A 21,858-nucleotide genomic window follows, 5' to 3' on the forward strand; every position below is an offset into this window, starting at 1 on the left:
TAGCCATGTACACAAGCCATCAACTGCATGGCACATCATCCACACAATAGCAGAATTTGGGAAGAGGTGGGAACCAGGCATGTGCGAAGGAGGCAAGTGACACATGAATGAGAATGTACAAAATGCCAAGTGTGGAGTGAATGTGCTGGCCAGACTGCAATATGCAGACCACAGACATGCCCATGTCGACATATACTTCTGGTGTTTGGAGTGTAGTGAACAGTGGATGCAACCATGTTACCCCAGGCAGTGGGAAAAATCGCTGAAATGTAGCTTGTTACGTCCCCCCTGTAAGCGTGAGTGGAGTAGGCTGGCCCGGCATATGTCAGGCCAGCATAGGGGTGTGAATAAAAATCCCGTTGCTCTGGGCGTGGTTCTCTTCCGGAATGGCCAACGTGTCCTGCCAGGGCGGTGCCTCCCAGCCCGCCACGAGGCAGATGCCATGAGCGGCAGTGCCTGCGATCATGTGCGCCTGCTACACCCCAGGCAGTAGGTCCCCAGACACGTCTTGGCCACCCCTGCGCAACCAGGCCACACTGCTCACCTGCTGACACCGGCGTGTGTCATAGAGGGCCCACCACATGCCTGTGCAAGCTCCAAGTCCGAGGCCCGTGACCTTGTCAGCCTCCTCAGACCATCACGGCCTCCGCGACACAGGCCCCCAGCACTCCTTTCTCGTTGACGTACTCCACCGGCCTACACTGCCACGGTCAAGTAGGTCACACATTTGGAACTGAGTCTTGATTATACAATTGCAGAGTACATATTTTATGGCAGAGTTTAAATCACCGTATTCCCTTCAATGTGGTGCCACCAACTCTGTGCATAGCATTCCAACGACACCTGTCTGTGGTCCCTTGCTGACTACTGCCTTCAGCCTACACTGCAGTCGAGTAGGTCACAAATTTGAGTCTTGATTTGTTTATGGCGAAGTTCATATCATAGTACGCAAGGAGGCGAGTGAGAGGAAGACGCCGTTCAGTCTGGAGGACAAAAGGATCTTCATTATGGAGGTGATCGAGCACTACCAACAGCTGCTCTGGGGCCACTAACTCTGTGCATCGCAAGCCAACGACAAGTGGCTGTGGGCCCCTGCTGACCGCTGCCTCCGGCCTACACTGCGGTCAAGTAGGTCACACATTTAGGACTGAGCCGTGATTTATTTATGCCAGAGTTTATATCATTGGCCAGGCCTCATCACAGACTGCATCCCCTTCCAGCTCTGGTGCCACTAACTCTGTGCCCTGAAATTCATGGACACTCTCTGGTTGATCTTTGGTGGCGTCTGAGTGTATGGCCTGGGGGTTGACTTCATCATCATGTAGCTGATACTGAATTGGTGTTAATAACAAGTCTGTAGCATTCATCTCCTCCATATTGCCTGTTTCTGCTTGGTTCTTCCCTCTGCATCATGCCCTGGAAGAATACTTTCCACTGTCCCCCGAAACACTCCGCGACAATCACCTTGGACATCGACGAGGACCCACTCAGCTCTCGTGGCCCTTCCTTAGTGCACCGCAAGTCACCGTCCCTTGCAGATGTGCCTGTGCCAGCCGCAGTGAATCCGGGGCCACTAACTCTATGAAGCTCAAGTCATGGACCCTTTCTAAATGAATATTGGATGGCCTCTGGGTCAATGGCCTGGGGGTCATCAACGCCATGTGTATGTGGCCCTGCGCTGACCACTGCCTTCGGCCTCAACTGTGGTCCACCAGGGTTCACACATCAAATCGAGTCCTGACCTACCCAAACGACGCATCACAGCAGGATGCACACACCACCACCGCCAGGACCACCTCCAACCAACAACTGCCAGAGTCGAAAGAGTCTTACATCCAGACTATCAGAGTTGCTTACACCTGTCGTAGATGCCATCATCAGCTTGATACCCTGCTCAGCTCTTCAGGTGCCACTAACTCAGTGCACAACAACTCATAGACCCTTTCTGATTGAGTTTTGTGCTTAGGACAGCTCACGCAGCAATGTCACCTCAGGCAGTGGGGAAGACCTGGGACGACGATGATGAGGAAGATGATGCAGGTGTAACACACCCCACTGCAGCTGCAGTAGGAATATCCAGAAGGGACACAATTCTAGACAATTACTTCAAATGAGCACGCTCAGCTCTGGTGCCCCAACCTGAGTGCACTGCAACTCAAGGACCCTTCTGATTGCATATTGGGTGACCTCTATACTTGCTCCGGCTACCACTATGATGCTTCGCAGTTGTTTGTGTTATGCTGGTGTTTTCTGTTTCCGCTTTAATAGTGATCACTATTCAAGTTGTTGTCAGCACCAACCACTCCATGAGGGCTGGCTTACACTCACCCCACACCCATCCAGCACAGGCGTCACTGGACATGTGACCCTGGCAATAAAATGGGCCGGGCGCACGTGCCCGTAGCCAGTTCCACAAAATATCCAAGTGTGTCTATGTGATCATTATGTATGCATGAGGGCCACCGGGGCTCTGAGCGTGGTCAAGTTTTGGCCTTGCTAAGGCAGTAACTAATGCGTGTGTCTCTATTGTAGTGTCGGCGCCACCCGTCCCGCAATGGACAATGTTGCAATGTAGCATGCCCCCGGAGTGTGGGCTCGGCCAAAGGGGTAAATGATGGAGCGCAAGCCCGTTCGGGGTCCGGGATCATACATGCCAACTGTTGTGTGTGTTGCTATTACCGCAGCATAAGCCAAAGGTCTACCCTCAACCACAATGCGAGTTCAGCCAGCCATGAACTCTGCATCTGTGTCTGCCCCATCCTCACCATAGCCCTACACACACGTGGCCTCCCACCTTCAACGCACAATATCACAGTGTCATTTTCAGGCTTGTGGACATGCGCAGACAGGCATGACAATGGTGTACCATAGGAGTGCAAGTGATGCAACCGCGCTGTGCACACTAGTAAATAGGCTCGGGGAGGTAGAAGCAGCAGTGAGGCTACATAATACACATTGATGCCGCTCATTTGCTACAAGCAGTACATGTCAAACAGGAATCACTAAGTCACACATATCACACACCAATGAACCAGTGAGCCTGCCAACACATCATGAAGAACCAACTATTGACTCATGTCTCTCTGCGCTGTCATAGGTGACTATGATATACACTCTGCTCTTGGATGATGACACACCTCCGAGCCCCGAACACACAGGCCCAGAGGCAGTACAATGCGGCCCACAAACGCACAAGGGACATCGTGCAACGCACATTTGGCGTGTTTAAGTCACGTTTTAGGTCCCTGGAACTCACAGGTGGAAGGCTCCTGTACAGCCCAGACATCGTGTGCAAGATGATCGTTGCATGTTGTGTGTTCTGCTTCTATAGTGCATTTTCCCGCATGACGCTTGGGAATTGCAGGACTGTCGCTGGTTATCGCTGATATTTGTATCATGATTGGCCACATCGCAACTTTTTCGCGCTTGTGTTTTGCGTTTTTTCGGCGTCGCGTTAGTTTTGATGTGGTCATTTGACGCTTTATCGTGAGACTATCGCATGTTGCTGCCGGGTTGAGAATACAACGTTAACACGGTGTTAATTTCCAGGGATAGACTGCGATATGCAAAGTTGCGTTAAGCTAATTTTGCGATAATTAACACACGTTCTTAAGAATATCCCCTTCTATGTCTTACAATAATGCGGGCACACAGTCACCTCGCAAATCGCATCACATGTCAAATATCCCAGAACAAGTCTGGTGATTACTTCTGGCTGTAGGGTTAAAGAGAGAAAAAGGTTTCTGAAGTTCATAATGAGTATTAATTTTGAATTTTTTCAGATAGGCGCAGGGGGTTAAAACACGTTATCACAATTTCCTGCAGCATGTGCTCAAACTTCTGCGGTGCAGCAAGCCAGATTGGAAGTTGTGAATTGGTAGTTTCATTTGTTTCCTGCCTTAAACAAGCACAGGCGTTTTGTAATGATCTGTGTCACTCGAGTACATGATGAAAATGTTGGTATACTTCTGTCTAGGGCGGAGGCATGGGAAACTAACAGAAAGCATGGAGGTACAATACCACTTGTACATGAAGGTAGATGGATGATTATAAAGTTCTATTGTGGGGCCAGAGTGGGGACGACCTTTCAGAACAGTTGGGTAATGGTTAAGGGGTTTAAACATTCAAAAACAAAGAGAAGTATGAACTATTGTCTTCTAAACTTAAATGGAGCAAGAGTAAAATAGTTCAGAATTTATCAGAAACATTTAGTTGATTATTCGTATTTTTGATACGTTTCGGGATCTCAGTTTTTTATCAAATGTTTAGTAAAGGCTCAGAAGTTGCACTTTATTTAGGCACTTTACAATTCATATTGCTGAAATGTATGCAGTACACCGCACCTTTGTACTTCAATATAAAGGATTAATATGCAGATCACTTAGAGTGATATTTTTTTTTTAATGAGAACCTGACCTGTACTGTGTTGCATCAATGTTTTGCACGGAAGGGTTGGCTTGGGTTGGAATGGCATAAAAATCACCACTTTGCAATTAATAGAAACACGCATGTAGCAAATTACAAAAACGGATTATTATATTTGTTGATATTTTACTTAAAATCATGGGTGTAGCATTGTATACAAGACAATTAGACAGAAATAAGAGTATGCTAGCCTTTCATTGCAAGAAGGAATTTTAATATAGGGATATATATAGGACATTTGTTCTCATGCTAATAGATAATATAAAAACGATTTCATTTAATAAGACTAGGCTATATATAAGGCGTAAATTATGGGCCATTGAAACGTGGGTCCGTGCACATAACCAAGCTAATACACCTCTGCAGGAGACCCCTATCCCAAAATGTAGATTGGGGAACGTTGCCTTGTTTAATAAATGATCTGGATTTCAATGTTTTTTTTCAGCAATTCGTGCCCACAGAGGGTCTGCCATATTTATAGCTAAACATCTGCAAATTGAATTAAGTTGCTGCCAAAATGATAAGGAAGCTGTTGGGTCTGGGTTCACCGTTCTATTGGGAATTAGTAGCAATCATGGCATGTGTTTATTCTCCTAAAGAGGATAACACTGGGTTTGTTAACTGTCCTCTTCCAAAGATTTACACAATTACAGGGTAAGATACTTATTTTTTCATTTTTATTTTTTAAATATTTTTTTATTGAGAGAATGAACACAGATGTAAAACATTACATAAGTTTCTACAAGGTGGTGAGTAGCAACGAGGGAGGACGGGGGGAGGGTGCGGTGGCGCCAGGGACCCACAAACCCACTCAGAAACCTACTGGCAGGATATCTCTAGAGAAAGGGGGCAAGACAAGAAGGAGGGGGAAAGGCCCCACGTCTATTGCCCCGGGGGATAAACAAGGCATCAGTCTTAAGGCCCCCCAACAATCTATGACTGTGACCTCAAAGGTACTGGAGGCTCCAGTGGAAAAAAGAGGCAGCGCGGCTATACCGCCCAAACAAAGTGCCACTATCTATTCAGTTGAGAGGGAAGGTAAAAGAGATATACGTAAAAGCTCGATTCGTATAACCCCCTCACTGATTTCATACTTCAGGGTGCGGCCCCAAATTCTGGACATTCAACTTGGCTCAGATGTTGTCAGCAATACAGCCGGAATTTCGGAGGGACCTATGAGCGATAAAAGCAAGGCCGATACCCCCCAAGGTGAGGATGCACTTGTGGTGGTTGAGTCGCCTGGGGTTAGACCCACAATGGTTGTTCCAGAGGAGGGTGCGACGTCCTTGCCGGGCCCCGGGGGGCTGGACCACTCGCGGCCCACAATGGGGAAGTTGGAGGGTCCACTAACATAACTAACAGCGATCCCTCCGGAGAGGGGGGTGAGATCGGTGGTGCTTTGGAGACACTCCTGAATACCATGAGGGAGGAGATTAGGTGCGGTTTTGCACAGTCCAAAAGCAACCAGAATGAGATCAGGGCGGTCTGTGAGGCTCTCGAAAAGAAGGTGGATGGTCTCTGTGAGAGAACAGACCATTTGGAAATCTCTGTAGGGCGCTTGGAATCAACTCTGGAGTCAGCAGAGACCAAGATCCAATCCTTGTTAAGAGAAGGTGACGTGATGAAGGAGAGAGTGGAATCTTTGGAAAACTACTCCAGAAGAAACAACCTCCGCCTACTAAAAATACCAGAAGGAAAGGAGGGTAGTGATATAAAGGCATTTGTGGTGGCCCTATTAAAAAGCTCACTCAATCTTGAAGAATCGGCAGAAAGTCTCGATAGGGATATTCAGAGGATCCATAGAGACCCTTTCCGCCTTAACCCCGGGAGAGTGAAACCAAGAAAGATCCTGGTTAACTTTCTTACCTATTCCCTTAAGGAGAAAATCCTTAATCTAGCACTAAAAGCGAAGTCAGTGACGGCCACTGGCTTCTCTTTTGAGATCCGGTCAGACCTGTCTAAAACCACCTTAGATAGACAGAGGGAGCTAGGCCAAAAAATGGACAAGTTTAGAGCAGTAGGGGCAACCGTACAGATGAGATTTCCTGCTTTCCTGAGGGCGATGTACAACAATAAAATGCATAATATCCGATCCCCTCAGGAAGCAGATGATTTAATAGCTTCCATCAGTCCGCAGCACCCCTGATCTAGGGCTTTAGGCTTCAAACGTGGGGGAAGGCGAAGAGGCAGAGAAAAAAGGGAAAAATAAAAAAAAATAAAAAAATAAGAAGAAGAATCTTAAAATTGCTCTAGTTTGATAGGGCCTTCATGTCTAGGGGGAAGTAAGATTTGATTAGATTAAATAAGGCGGGTAGGCGGGTAAGGGACACAGCACAGTTAGAAGGAGGGAGGAGGAGGAAGAGAGACAAGAGAACACTCAAAAAAAAAAAAAATACAAGAAGGGAGGGGAAAAAAATGTTTTTATTTATTTCCTGGAATGTCAACGGCTGGCGGGTGAGAGATAGAAGACACAGGATCTTACAATATTTAAAAGACTCTCCCGCGCAGATAATAGTCATCCAAGAGACCCACCTATTAAAACATGAGGTTAAGGATATGCTGAAAAACTTGAAATGGGTGGATAAATTCATATGTGCGGATCATAACGCCAATATACGAGGGATACTCATAATATTTAAAAAGCAGATTTGTGCCCAAATTATGGATCAGAAAGAAGATCTTAGTGGTAGATGGCTATTGGTAAAAGTGCAGCTGATAGGGCTAGTCTATACCCTAGTGAGGTATTACGGCCCGAACCATGATGACCCATCATTTCTGGATAAAATTCAGAATCACCTGATCTCATGCCAAGACCCCATTGTCTGGGTGGGAGATTTTAATATTGTCTTAAATCCCAAGCTGGACAAATCTGTTAACTCAAGAGCAATAACTCCCTCTAAATCCAGGCAAACTCTTACATCTATTTTGTCGAATCTGGGGTTGGTGGATGAATGGAGGCTTTTCATAACTACAAGTACAAACACAAGTCAAGAATTGATTACGCTTTCTTCAGTTATAAGCTGAAGGATGACTTGAAGGATATAACATACATTCCCTCTCACCTCTCTGACCATTCTGCCATTGTTTTCACCCTGTCACACCATCAGCAGAGTAGGCAAAACTCTTGGTCCTTTGATCGGACGATTCTGCTTGAAGAAGAGGAAATCTGCTTCCTTGTTGCTGAGGCATGCATGTTCTTGGACATCAATATAAACTCAGCTTCAATAGTCACTGTATGGGAAGCATTGAAAGCTTTCCTAAGAGGCTGCATAACAAACACAGCTTCTTATAGGTGTAAAGCTTATAGAACAGCAGTCACCAACATAGAGCAGGAACTCAGGCAGATAGAGTTGAAATTCGGGTCACTCTCGGTAGAGGAACAGGAAAAGCGGGCAGCGCTGAAGGTAAAGCTTGAAAACCTACTTCAGAACAGGGTGGCCAAGAGATGGGAGGCATCTAAGCTTTCACATTTTGAATATGGAGAGGCGGCCGGGAAAATCTTGGCCTGGAAAATAAAAACTGACCAGGCCAAGAAATATATAAGGAAATAAAAATGGTTGGGGAAGCCACGGTCAGATCCATCACCACAGAAATAGGGATCGCCTTTCAGGAGTTCTTTCAAAACATCTACAAGGAGGATATTGTCAATGACCATTTGGCTAGGGAGGCCAGGGAGGTATGGTTAGACCAGGCCCACCTCCCTACCTTTTCGTCAGTCCAGCGTGATCACTTGGAGACCAAAATAACCGAGGCCGAAGTTAGTAACACCATCAAACAACTGAAGCGAGCGAAAGCCGCAGGCCCGGACGGCATTCCAGGGGAGGTGTATAGTGGCTTGGGTTCAGTTATAGTTCCATCTTTGACTGCCCTTTTTAACGCTATATTCTTACATGGCATGGTCCCGCCAGAATCATGGAATGAGGCCACGATCGTGCTGATCCCTAAACCTGGCAAAGACCCGGCCGACTGCGGGTCCTACAGACCAATCTCACTCCTAAACAACGATTATAAGATCTTTGTGGCCATTCTTGCGGGAAGGTTGGGGAGTGAGATTGGTTCAATAATCCATCAGGACCAGAAGGGATTTATAAGAGGGCGACAGCTAGCAGATCTCACCCACGACCTGGTCGGAGCAATAGATATTGCCACCTCATTCGGTCTCCCATTGGCCACCTTCACCCTGGACGCCACCAAAGCTTTTGATAGGGTCAATTGGCCCTACTTGGCCGCGGTGCTGAGAAGATTTAATTTAGGCGATAACTTCCGTCGTGCCATCTCGCTTCTTTACAACGACCCAAGGGCCAGACTTCTGGTCAATGGAGTTCATACTGAACAAATTAAAATTACGAGGGGTACCAGACAGGGTTGTCCGCTTTCCCCCCTCCTATTTAATATGGATATAGAACCTTTAGCTCAAATATTGAGAGACGATAACAACATTCCCTCTTTTGAGTTCGGAGGTTGGGCTAAGCGGATAGGACTCTATGCGGACAACATAATAGTCTATACATCGGACCCTGTGCAGGCTCTCCCCGTTATTATCAAGAGAGCTAAGGAATTCGGGCAGATTTCGGAATATGAAATCAACGAAGGAAAGACTGAGGTAATGACCTGGAACATCCAAAACTCAAACTTGGCCGTTACTCCATCTATGCGCTACCTGGGAATCAGGATCACCCAGGAGTTAGGTAAAATCGCTTACACCAATTTGGAACGGGTTTCACGAGAATGTCGGGCATTACTAAAAGCTTGGGCCTTTCTTCCATTGACAATTTTGGGGAGAGTCAGTCTAGTAAAAATGTCCATCCTTCCCAAGTACACGTTCATTTTTAATACCATCCCTCTAGCTTTTGATCAGAAACAAATTTATAAATGTCAACAAGACATAAACTCCTTCATTTGGAATTATAAAGCCACCAGACTAGCCTGGAAAAAACTGAGAAGGAGGAGGGAGAAGGGGGGGCTCACACTCCCAGACTTACAATACTATGCCTGGGCATTTCAGTTATCGTACTCCAGGCTGTTGTTGAAGGCTCCATCAAGTGCACCGATTGGTAAAATGTTTAAGGCCATGCTGAATGGGGCTGATTTGCCACCTGACGGTTTTCTTTTTAAATTTGGAGACCGGAAATTCTTCAAGAAGGTGAGGTTATTATCCTTGGCCAAGGTGTGGAAAGCGATCAGAGAAAGGGTGGGGTTGCCTTACTATTCTCGGTTTGCTCCAATCTGGGACTCGCCGGGGCTTCCTCTGTGTCTGAGGGATAGTCTTGCAACACCTATTAGAGAGGCAGGGATAGAAAGGTGGGGTCAGCTGTTGGTGGAGGGGGCATTGGTGGGTTGGGAGGAGCTATATGAGAAGGTTGGCCCAACACTTTCCAGATTTAAATACATCCAGTTAGCCAGCTGGTCCCGGGAACTGATTAGGAAAAAGACACACTTGGGGAGGAGTTGCCTCCTGGAAGAACAGTTGGTAGAGAGACAAGTGGGGGGGAAAGAGGTAGCCTTTTGGTACTGGGTCATCTTGGAGGAGGTGGATGGGGACTTCACTCTACCCGACGTACAGTGGGGAGGGCCCACGGGGATGCAGTGTGAGGACATATGGATAAGATCTTTCACTCTCCTGCATAAACTGGTTAAGCCTGCCTGGTTGAGGCGGAATCACCTGTTTACCCTCCATCGAGCTTACCTATCCCCTCAAAGGCTATCTAAATACCAGCCCAGAAAATCATGTAATAAGTGTAATCTTCCTGCAGCCTCCGATGTTCACATGTTCATGGAATGTCCATTTATCAGCACCTTTTGGGAGGAAGTTAAGATCACTTTGGACTCTATCCTTAAGAAGAATACTCCTATTACTGTTTTACGCAATTCTGCTGGCTAGACGGCAGATTTGTAAATTATGGGTAGACCAGAAGGCACCATCACACGCAGGTTGGCTAGAGTCTTTATATGACACATCAAAGGTGGATATGGCCAGAACATGTCAGCAACGCAACCTCTCCTTTTGGAACTTGTTGGTCCAGTGGAAATAATTGGCTCCGTTGAGCCTCCGGGGTTTTTTTTTTTTTTCCCCGGGTCCGATGATTATGCCATCATACTCCAGGTGCCTTGGTGGTCTCTTTCGAAAGGCCTTCCAAGTTTAAGATGGAGTTCCGAGGGGTTGTGAGCCCTTGCATATTTTTCCCTTTCCTCCCACAACATCATCCTCGAGAACGTCTCTCGCTGGTCTATACTCGTTTGATGTCTGGGTTTGGGATGGAATAGTATCTAGTTCCAGACGACATCCAAGGGGAGTGGCGCTTCTCATGGAGATTGTGGGGCAGGCAAATGAGGACAAAGAAAAAAAAAAAAAGTTTCTTAGGATAAAAACAATAAATAATAAGAATAGCAAATATTCTAATAAGAAAGGAATACATGTATAAGAGAAAAAGAGAAAATAGGGATAAAGAGAATACTTAACGTAATAAAGAAATGTGTTCCAGAAGGGAAGATGTTATATCGGAAATGATTTGATATATAAAAGAGATAAAGAAAAGAATTTTCATTGAGAAGAAGGAGACGGGGAAAGAGAGGAAAGAAAAGAGGGGGAAGGGAGGATTAAAATGTATACTAACAAATGGATGTTATAAGAAAGAGGAATGTGAAGATAAAAATGCAGTAAAAGGTAACCATAGTAAATCAGATTTTATCTTCAAATAAACAGAAGAATGAGATACAGAAGCAATTCTATGTTCATCACAAATCAAATTCCACCATAACCAAAAAGAGATCTTAGAATTATCTTTCCAACACGTCAATATACCTTTAAAGGCAATAGCATTAAAAAGGTCAAATAAAATAGGTTTGGAAGGAAGTTGATCGAAATCCGCAGATAAGGTACCTAAAAAAATATTATGAATAGCAAATGGTACATCACAAGTAAAAATCAACAAACATTTCGACCATGTAGCTTTCCAGAAGCTATAGACCTTGGGACAGTAATAAAGTAAATGTGTTAACGAACCTTCAGAGGAAAGACAAGACCAACATAATGGAGTGGTCAAATTTGTGTAGAAAAAGGGGAGTAACAACAACTCTGTTATAAATAAAATATAGGGATTGTGTAATATTGGCAGCCTTAGAAGTCTTAAAAATCTTTTGCCACATTCGGTCCCATTGAGAAACAGAGAGTGTTTGAGATAAGTCTTGTTCCCAAAGCAATTCAATAGGGATTTATTTTGAGTAGTAGCAGGTGAGGCTAAGTTCTTATATATAAAAGAAGCACTTGGGGTCGGGTCACAAGGAGCTCGAAATAGAGGAGTAACAGGAGTAAAAGAAGTATTGTGGGGGTTGGAATTAACATTTTGTTGACAGATTTGGAGAACAGGAAATAATGTATTATATTGATGTATACAAGAGTCAGGAAGATTAAATTTCTCTTGCAACTGGGGAAGGGATAGAAGTGAGTTATTGACCAATAACTGATGTACATAGAATATAACCTTTTCTTTCCAATGCTTGTAATAGAAAGATTTGTGACGAAATTTAATATGTTTGTTAAACCAAATGGAAGAGGCTAAAAAGGATTGATAGGGATCAAAACCATGGAAGAAAAGGTTATGAAGAAGATAGTGAGAATATATTAGTATAGGCTATTTGGAAATGAAAGTGCAATTGGTCATAAACGTAATGTCCTGAAAACAAAAATCATTTAACAATGAACGTTCAACTTCAACCCATGTTGGCATAGGAAAATCTTGGTAATCTTTAGACATAGCATAAAATTGGCGAATCAAAAAAGCAGTATGATACAATTTAAAATCAGGAAAATGGACAACACCTTCAGATTTTGGTCTAATTAATTTAGATAAAGCAATACGTGTACGTTTGTTGTTCCATAGAAATTTGGTACTTATAGAGTTAATCTGAGAAAAATAATAATTGGGGATTTTAAAAGGTAACATTCTGAGTAGGAAAAGCACTTGGGGAACAATCATCATTTCAATCGTATCAAGTCTGCCCACCAGGATAAGAATAGTGGAGACCAAGAGGATAACAAATTGGTAAGTTTGATTTTTAAAGCTGAAAAATTATGGGCTAAATGATCCGGGATGTTTGATGAAAACCATGTTCCTAAGTATTTCATCTTTTGGGAGCACCAAGTGAAGTTGGTTCCATCAAACATATACTGATAGCATGAAGAATTTAGGGGTAAAACCTCAGTTTTGGAGAAATTAAGTTTGTAACCAGAAACAATGGAAAACAAAGACATTTCTTGTAGAAAATGGGGAAGAAAATTACATGGTTTGGACATGTAAAGAAGGATATCATCTGTGTATGCAGAGAGTTTAATTTGATGGGGGTTAAAATGAAAACCAGTGATGTTGGGGTTATGCCTAATTCGCTCAAGAAAGGGTTCTAAACAAAGGAGAAAAAGTAAGGGAGAAAGGGGACAGCCTTGGCGAGTGCCTCTCTGCAAGTGGAAGTATGAGGAAAAATGACCATTAACAAAAACACATGCACGGGGGCAGTATATAGTAACCTGATAAAAGAAATAAACTTCTGACTGAAACCAAACCATTTGAGAGTAGTAAACATATAATGCCAATTTATTCGATCAAAAGCTTTTTCAGCATCAAGTGAGAGGGCAGCTAATGGGAAAGAGTACTTTTTTCCAAGGGCAAGAATATTGGAAAACATTCTAGCAGTGAGACGACCCTTGACAAAGACAGCTTGATCTGGTTTAATAAGGTGAGGAATAACCTTCACTAGACGGGAAGCCAAAAGATTTGCAAAAATTTTACAATCGTAATTAATCAGTGAAATGGGTCGGAAATGTTTACAGAAGGATGAATCTTTACCCGGTTTGATAATAACAACAATAAGGGCTTCTAAAAAAGAGCCACAGGCTTTAGAATTAGAAAGGAATGAGTTAAAAAGGTCCAATAGTTTGGGAGCAAAAACTGTGGAAAAAGTTAAGAAAAGTTCAATTGAAAAACCATCCGGTCCCGGGGCTTTGGCCTTTTTTAAGGATTTAGGAACATCAGTTATCTCTTGAAGGGAGATATCATTTTCAAGAGATAAGAAAGTGTCAGGAAGGGACGGAGGTTTAGGAATACCTTGAAAAAAAGTTTCAAAATCCTTTTCAGATGGAGAAGTATCGTCTGTATACAAGAGCTTATAATATGATTGAAATGTATCTATAATATCTGAATCGGAGGAAAGAAGCTTATTGGTTGTTTCTGAGTGGATAGGACTAATATTTTTACGTTCTGATTTAATTTTTAAATAATTGGCTAACATTTTCCCTGCCTTATTTTGACCACCATGGAATTTAGATTTAATCTTGAGGAGAATGTTACAGGCATCCACAGTAATAATTTTATTCAAGGTAGACTTAGCTTTAACCCCTTGTGTGCCCATGACGAGCTGGACTCGTCATGGGCCGCGGTTGCGCTGTGCCCATGGCGAGTCCAGCTCGTCATAAACCCGCCCGCTAATGTAAAGGCCGGCACAGGGCGGGGAAAGGGCGTGGCACACAAGGGGTTAATCAGTTCTTGCCGGGTGGAAGAGGATTTAGATGAAAAGTAATTGTGTTCCAGAGTTGTAATCAATTGAAGAGTATCCTGGTATTGAGATTGATGTAATTTATTTTTCTTTGCAGAGTAAGCAATGGTAAAAGCTCTAAAAGATGCTTTAAAAGCATCCCAATTATGATGTGTTGAGGTATCTGAAGGTTTTTTAAGATGAAAGAATTCATTAATAAAGGAGGTGGCTTCAGAAATAAAGGTTTGGTCTGAAAGCAAGTGGTTACTAAAACGCTAACAACCTTGTTTATACGAATTTAGGGACAAATCAAAAGAGGCAGCTATGGGTGCATGGTCAGAAATAAAAATAGAACCAATGACAGAGGTATGGAGGCAGGGAAACAATGATTTAGAAGCTAGAATATAGTCAATGCGGGACATAGTATGGTGAACCGGTGAAAAGAAAGTAAATTCACACTTGTCTGGGTTACATGCTTTCCATACATCGAACAATGGACGAGAAGTGATGGCAGATTGAAATGATTTATGGGTTTTATCGGCTTTATATTTGCATTTAGATTTCCTGTCAGAAAAAGGATCAAGCCAATTGTTAAAATCGCCACCGACAATTATATTGGAATTAGGGATAGAGGACAATTTTAATTTAATACAATGCCAAAATTGTGGATCAGAATTGACCGGGCCATAAATATTAAGAAAGGTGATTTGCTTTTTGAAAATAATAGCATCAACCAAAACCCATCGTCCATTGGAATCACATTCAGTTGATAATATTTGTGCATTCATTGATTTATGAAATAAAATAGCAACACCGCCATGGCAGTCAACAGCAGGAGAGAAAACAATTTGGTTAACCCATTGACGTTTAAGCTTAAGAGATTTCACATAATTGCAATGAGTCTCCTGTAAAAAGGCAACCTGAGCATTAAGTTTAGATAAATAAGACAATACCTTTTGACGCTTGACAGGATGACCCAGACCACATACATTCCACGAGATAACGTTAAACATATGGAGGATTGGGGGAAGACATATAGAAACAGGAACAACACGCTAAAGGACCACTAAAATGGAAAAAAAAGAAAATACCATTTAACAAATGTTACGCAGTGAAAGTATGAAATCAAGAAGTTGATAAAAGAAAAATAGGGATAAAACAAGACACTCATGGAGATAATGAGATAATAATGAGAAACATCCAAAAGGGAAAGTATCCAAGAAACAAGAAAAAAGATAGAAGGGGAAGAAGAAAAAGAGAGAAAGGTAGAATAAGTAAACAGATCAAGGAAAATAATCCAGATCTGAAAGGGTAAGATAATTATTAGTGGCAATGTCACATTTCTGAAGCAGCCAACTTTAGATTGTACATCACCCAATCGAAGGCAAAATAACATTCGAATAACTAAGGTTTGGGTTTCATTTCAAAAGATGTTGGATTCAATAGACCCACTGAGGTCAATTTGTCTGACTTAAAAAGAACACACAACACATGCAGTGACAAACATTGATTTTTTTTTTATTCTCATCAGTTTTTAAGTTTGTGTAACTTTCATGCTATCCAAACAGCTTTTCAGACCACTCCTTGTTAGAATTGATTGTCTAAGGTTTTAAGAATTCTGATTCAATTAACAAATGTTTTATTTTATTAACAACTACTCAATCAATCAATCAATCAGGAAAATTATAAGCACGCTACTCACCCGTGAGGGTATCAAGGCACTGGGAGAGGGGTAAGCAAGTCCCGTCAATCGAAAAGCCAAGGTCCTGAGGGTTTTCCTGAAGATGTGCAGGGTGGGGGTGCATCTGATGTTGATCGGCAGCTCGTTCGAAGTCTTGGCCACGATGTAGGAGTAGGTTCTTCCACTCATTCTTGCTCTGCAGATGCACGGGGGTTTGGAGATGGCGAGGTCAGTGGATTGGAGGTTCCTCTTGGGTACGTGGAAGGAGATTCTGTAATTGAGATATTGGGGTCCGGTGTTGTGGAGACATCTGTAGGTGTGGGTGAGTACCTTGAAGGTTACTATTTTCTCAATGGGGAGCCAGTGAAGTTTACGCAGATTTTGGGTGATGTGTTTGTGTCGAGGGATGATGAGGGTGAGTCAGGCTGTGGTGTTCTGTATAGTCTGGAGTTTGAGGAGTAGAGGCTTGTTGATCCCTGCATAGAGACGTTTCTGTAGTCCAGTCTGCTGGTAATGAGTGCATGGATGACGGTCTTCCTTGATTCAGAGGGTATCCATTTGACGGCCATTCGGAGATGCAGAGGGATTTGAAGCAGGTGGAGGTGACAGTGTTGACCTATTGGGTCATGGAGAGGGAGGAGTAGAGTACGATGCCAAGGTTTCGGGCATGGTCCGTGGGTGGCTGCCGAGGGCGGTGGGCCGCCAGGAGTTTTACCATTCAGAGGGGGAGGGACTGAGGTCGAGGACCTCTGTCTTCTCCAAGTTGAGCTTCAGGCAGCTGCTGCTCATCCAGGAGCATGCTTCATTCTTTCCCGGAAGTTGAGTCTAGTGGTGATGGGGTCCTTGGTGAGGGAGAGGATGAGGTGGGTGTTGAGGGCGGAGGATACTATGCTGAATCCACGCTGTCTGACCATAGCGATGATATGGGCCATGTACATGTTGAAGAGCGTGGGACTGATCGACGATCCTTGGGGTACTCCGCAGTTGATTTCCGTGGCTTCGGAGAGGAGGGGTGGAAGTCTGATTCTTTGGGTTCTGTCGGCGAGGAAGGAGCACAGCCAGTCGACGACGGTTCCCTGAATGCCGGTTTTGTGGAGTCTGGCAGTGTGTGTACAGTGGGAGACTATGTCAAAGGCTGCAGAGAGGTCAAGTAGGATCAGGGCCGCAGTGTGTCCTTGGTCAAGGAGGGTGCAGATGTTGTGTATGGCGGCGAGTAGGGCGTTCTCTGTGCTGTGGTTGCAGCGGAATACGGACTGGGAGGGATCAAGGATTGAGTTTCCTTCAATGAATTTCGTTAGCTGGACGTTGACGGTCTTCTCTGTGACTTTGGCTGCAATAGGGAGGAGGGAGTTGGGTCGGTATTTCTTGAGGTCTGTAGGGTCTGTGATGACTCCTTGAGTAGGGCTCTGACTTCTGCGCATTGCCAGTCGTCCGGAAAGATGCCGGTTTTGAGGGTAGTGTTGATGGTGCATCGTAGTTCTGGAGCGATGATGGCGGCGACTCTGTGGAAGATGTGTGGAGGGCAGGGGTGGATGCCTTTCATGGTTGATGCAGTATCTTCAGTGGTGAGTGGGGTCCAGGAGGAGATGGTGGGCTGGCCAGCTTTGCTGGAGGATGGAGTGGCTTTGGAGTCAGGTGTCTGGTCGTTGAAGTTGCCGTAGGGGCCATTGATCTGCAGATGGAAGTAGGAGCCAAGCTTCATGCAGGTCCTGGGAGGGGGTGATGTCCGTGGTTTCGCTGGGGGGGGGGGTTGGTGAAAAAGAAAGACATGGGTAACAGAACATAAACATGCAATATAAGAGTTTTTTCTAGAATGACATTGCTGCCAAGTCTGGGACGCCATTAAGGCATAATTAAGAGAACAAATAATATATATATATAGTTGACCAGCATAAACTAGGCTGTAGCAAAGAAAATTTGAAAAGGTAGGTCAAAAAATATACGTAGGATAAAATTTTAATTATAAATCTGATTTAAATCATGTTTGCTTAGAGAAAAATAAATAAGACCTCCATGAACGTTATTATAAGGAGGTTTATCTAAGCAATGCAACTTATTTACAAAAAATGTACAAAGACAGTGAATGTTCAAGGAGGTTTCTGTTATGGCAGACTCAAAAGAAGTCTCCTCAAAGAGTCATCAAGACACTATATTACACAAAAGGTACAAATAGAATTATATAGAGACATAATATAAATGAGATTGTTTCAGATCATTATAAAAATATTTACAACAAGAAGCAGGAAACTGATTTGGAAAATGCTCTAAAAACATTGTCCATTCCTTTGTTATCAAAGGAGCTTGTGCATGGTCTCATAGAACCATTTACGTTGGATGAACTGCATTAGGTAATTCTCTTTTACTCAAATGGGAAAGCTAGCGGAGAATATGGGTTTCCCGTGGAACCTTTTATGACATCTGTGGCAGTTTTAATTAGTCAGTTGCTGAAATCAGTGAATTATGTTTAGCTGCCGAAGATATTGCTTCTTCTTTTGACACAGATAGTGGGTGGATTTTGTTAAAAAAAATATATAAGAATCCCGCAGACATCAATTCATATAGACTGATTAGCCTACTTAATACAGATTATAAATACTAACTAAGCTGGTAGTGTTGCATATAAGATGATACAAAAAGATCAAAATTACTTCATTGTGGGCCATCATTTAGATGCTAATACAAATTCTTAATAGAGGCATTAAATACTTTTATTACTAAACAGATTCAAGTAAAGGTGCTTTTAGTAAATACAGAAAAGTTATTTGAGCTTGTGTACTGGGAGAGTCTTTTTCTTAAACATGGTTTGGCTTCCCCCCCCCCAGTTAACTAGGGTTTAAATTAATCGTCATAACTGTGTGAAGGCCAGACTGATTTTAAACTGTTCATCTATTGCCACTTTTAAGGTCAATCATGGAACTAGAAGGGCATTCCCTCTATTTTGGATTTTATTACATTTTCTTTATGAAACCACTTGCTATTACTTTTAGAAATAATAATGGTATACATTCTCATATAAAGAAAATGGCTAAAATCCCAGTTATGTGGATGCTATAACACTTTTTGTGAAGCCCAATAATGAAATACAGAAACACATTTTAAAGATTTTTTCTCAGTTTCAAGAGCTGGGAGGATATAAAATATAAAAATCAAATGAATGTTTTATTTTCTATTTGTGCTTCAGGTGCTTTAATCACATAGATTCAAGAATCACATAACAATAGATTAAGCACTATTTAGGCATTTTATCACAATAAATTTAGCTGATCTATATGATTTAAATCACAGACCATTAATCCATGAAGTTAAATTAATTGAATATTAAGGCGAAGGGACTTTTAGAAAATTACCTTTTTGTTTCTTGAGGCTCCTGGAAGCTAATTTGCATTAGCATCTACTTGTCAATCAGAAGATGTATAGTCCAGAAATGTTCTCACCAAATCCAACAGTTTTACCAGGCCCACGTCCAATGCCTTTCTGATGTCTTGAAGCACTTCCCTGATACAGCCTCAGCCTTTGCCCACTGAAGGATTTTCACTTAATCAAAAAACAAAGTCCCAAGGTAAAATCTTTAACTGGGATGGAACTGCTTAGTGTATCCGACTGGTGCTCCATTTTCATTGGCCTGATATTGCACCTATGTCTAGATCTACTGTGACCATTCACTACCACTGGTGCTTTGTGCTTTTTGATGCTATTTTTACTCACACATTTAAATAATCATATCTGTGGCTCCCCTCATTAGATTTTTATCATTTTGTTTTCATTTTGCTCATTTCATTATTCTCTATTTTATATAAATTGAAGAAGTATTTTTATTGTGCTGTGGTTTCAACTTTTTATTTGGTCTGTTCTTACTAACTGCATTACACATTTTCTATAAGTTATGTCTGTCTGTGCCATAGCTCCCAAGGGTTAACTCGGGTTTAAATTAGTGAAACCTTTTACTGGATCTAGCAAGGTAGCACCTTTATTCTTTGTTGTGGACCACAATCCAACCCCAACTAATAACCACTTTCTCACATCTTCTAAATGTAAAAACATACTATTTTGCAATCTTTGCGTAAAAGATTCCAAAATATCAAAAAAAATGCATCTTTCACATAAATAGTTGGATAATGAGTTGATGATAGTAATTTTGAATGAACATAGATAATGACGATATTCTGAGGTTAACAAAAACACCCAAGAAAGGTCGTGATTGGGTTCTACAATGGATTTCTAAACAGAAAAAGCAGTTTCTTAGAATGGTTGTACTCCACATAATAATTGTTGGGCTCATTTTAAAGACTGACAAACAATCGATTTGACTTTTCTAGATTAGGTGACAATTTCCATTTGACAAATAAATGGGTTTAATAAATAATTGCTTTTTAGTCAATGATAAATTGCAAACTTAGCCAACTCTTGAACCACTGATAACATTATTTAAAGGATGCCTGATGTGGTTATACAGTGCAACACGTTATTTTAGGCATTGAACTTAGTTTTTCCCAGATATTTTAGTAAATGGAAAACGCAGAAAAAATGTTAATATAACTTCAGCTAATTGAAACAAAATTAATAAGAACATTTTACAATTTTAAGAGTGGGCAATTATCTCAAATACAATATTTTGCTACATGTATAATTTAATATACAACAATGTTTCTAAGGGAGATAAGCTCTGAATATCCTGGGAATTGTTTCAGATGTGATTCTGGTGAAAAGGGAAATTGGTCCCATAATATTCTCTGGTGTCCTAAATTAGATTATTTTTGGAATGCTGTTTTTTATTATTGTGAAAAGAAGATATATATTATAATTTGTGTACCCCCCTTATGATTCTACTTCAATATTCATAGTCATTGTTATTAGCATCTATGTTTATAAATTAATATATGTTTCCATGCCCAATGCCTGATCATTATTATTGTAAAAATATAAGACTAAATTAATTCCCACTTTTACAGAATGGCTGGTCCAAATATCTAGCGTAAAATAGGAACAACAACTATCTGCAGCTTGAGTGGGAGCTGCATGAACATTTCTATTGTATTAGGAGTTGGTATGAATTTGATATTTTGTATTCTTTCTATGGTTTCTGTCTATGTACTTATTTGCCTAACTAATTATTTTTAAATGTAAGTCCTAGAGCTAGTGGGTTGGACAGGCCTAAACTTTTATTAGGGGAGTTCAGGCCTATCTTTTTATGTGCTGACTTCTCTACCGCAACTACTAAAGTTACTATTAAGTTGTAGTTTTGTAAATACGAAAAAAGAGTAAACTTACACAAACGTGTGTGTTTACCTTTCTGAATCAGGCCCTTAGGTGTTTTTCACTCTTGTCTCATTGTTTTTTGCTTATAGCAGGGCTGCTTAGTTGGGGCTTTGGCTTGCCTAATACAATTTACAGAGATCCTCAATAGCCCTAAAACTTCAGCTGTTCCAGCATAAATGATTTTTTGAAGGTGCAATAAAAACCTCAGGTTGTAAACCAATGGATCCCTACTGTGAATGAGGACAAATCTCCAGTGCCATGACAGCAGAATTACTGACTAGTTTGGTACAACAACCATTTGGCAACAAAAAGTAGCCTGCTATAAATTTGCAAACGTCAAGAAATTTAAGAAACAAAATTTGTGACTTCAAAATTGTACCACAATTACAAAATGAGATTTGTTAGGAAGAGAAAAACTGCAGCCCGAATCGCAAGGAGGAAAAGACATCAAGGTGCTGCCAAATTAAATGAAAAAATGCTCTACATGCACAAGTTATACGTTTAAAAACAGCCAACATGGTGGGGAAATCTGATCCAGCTCAAACTATTTACTACTATTTTAGTAAAGCTGAAGATTTAGGTTTCAGCATAACAGTTTAACTGCCACCAAGGCAGGAATACATTCACAGGAACCAAATGATAGCTTGCAAGCAACTAAACTTAAACGTTTGTCTAAAATACTAAAAGGTCCCCTACATTCAACAGCACAAATTGACGACCAATGTGATAACTAATTCATAATTCACTCCACAACACTCGGGAAAGTTCCAGTTAGTTCAGTCAGAGCAAGTGGAAACAGTGTCATCTTTTTCTCTCTGTCCTTTTAAGGATAATGATCTTTCCACTAATGATTTAACCATAGAAAATCTGCATAGAAGAGTGTGCAATGGCTCATGTTGTTCCATTATAGCGAAAAGTCCCAAGTGAAGCACAATAAATTAATTTGATTTTGAAACGAGTTTGGGAAATAA

This window comes from Triturus cristatus, chromosome 3_2, assembly GCF_964204655.1.
Source record: "Triturus cristatus chromosome 3_2, aTriCri1.1, whole genome shotgun sequence".
Taxonomy (NCBI): domain Eukaryota; kingdom Metazoa; phylum Chordata; class Amphibia; order Caudata; family Salamandridae; genus Triturus; species Triturus cristatus.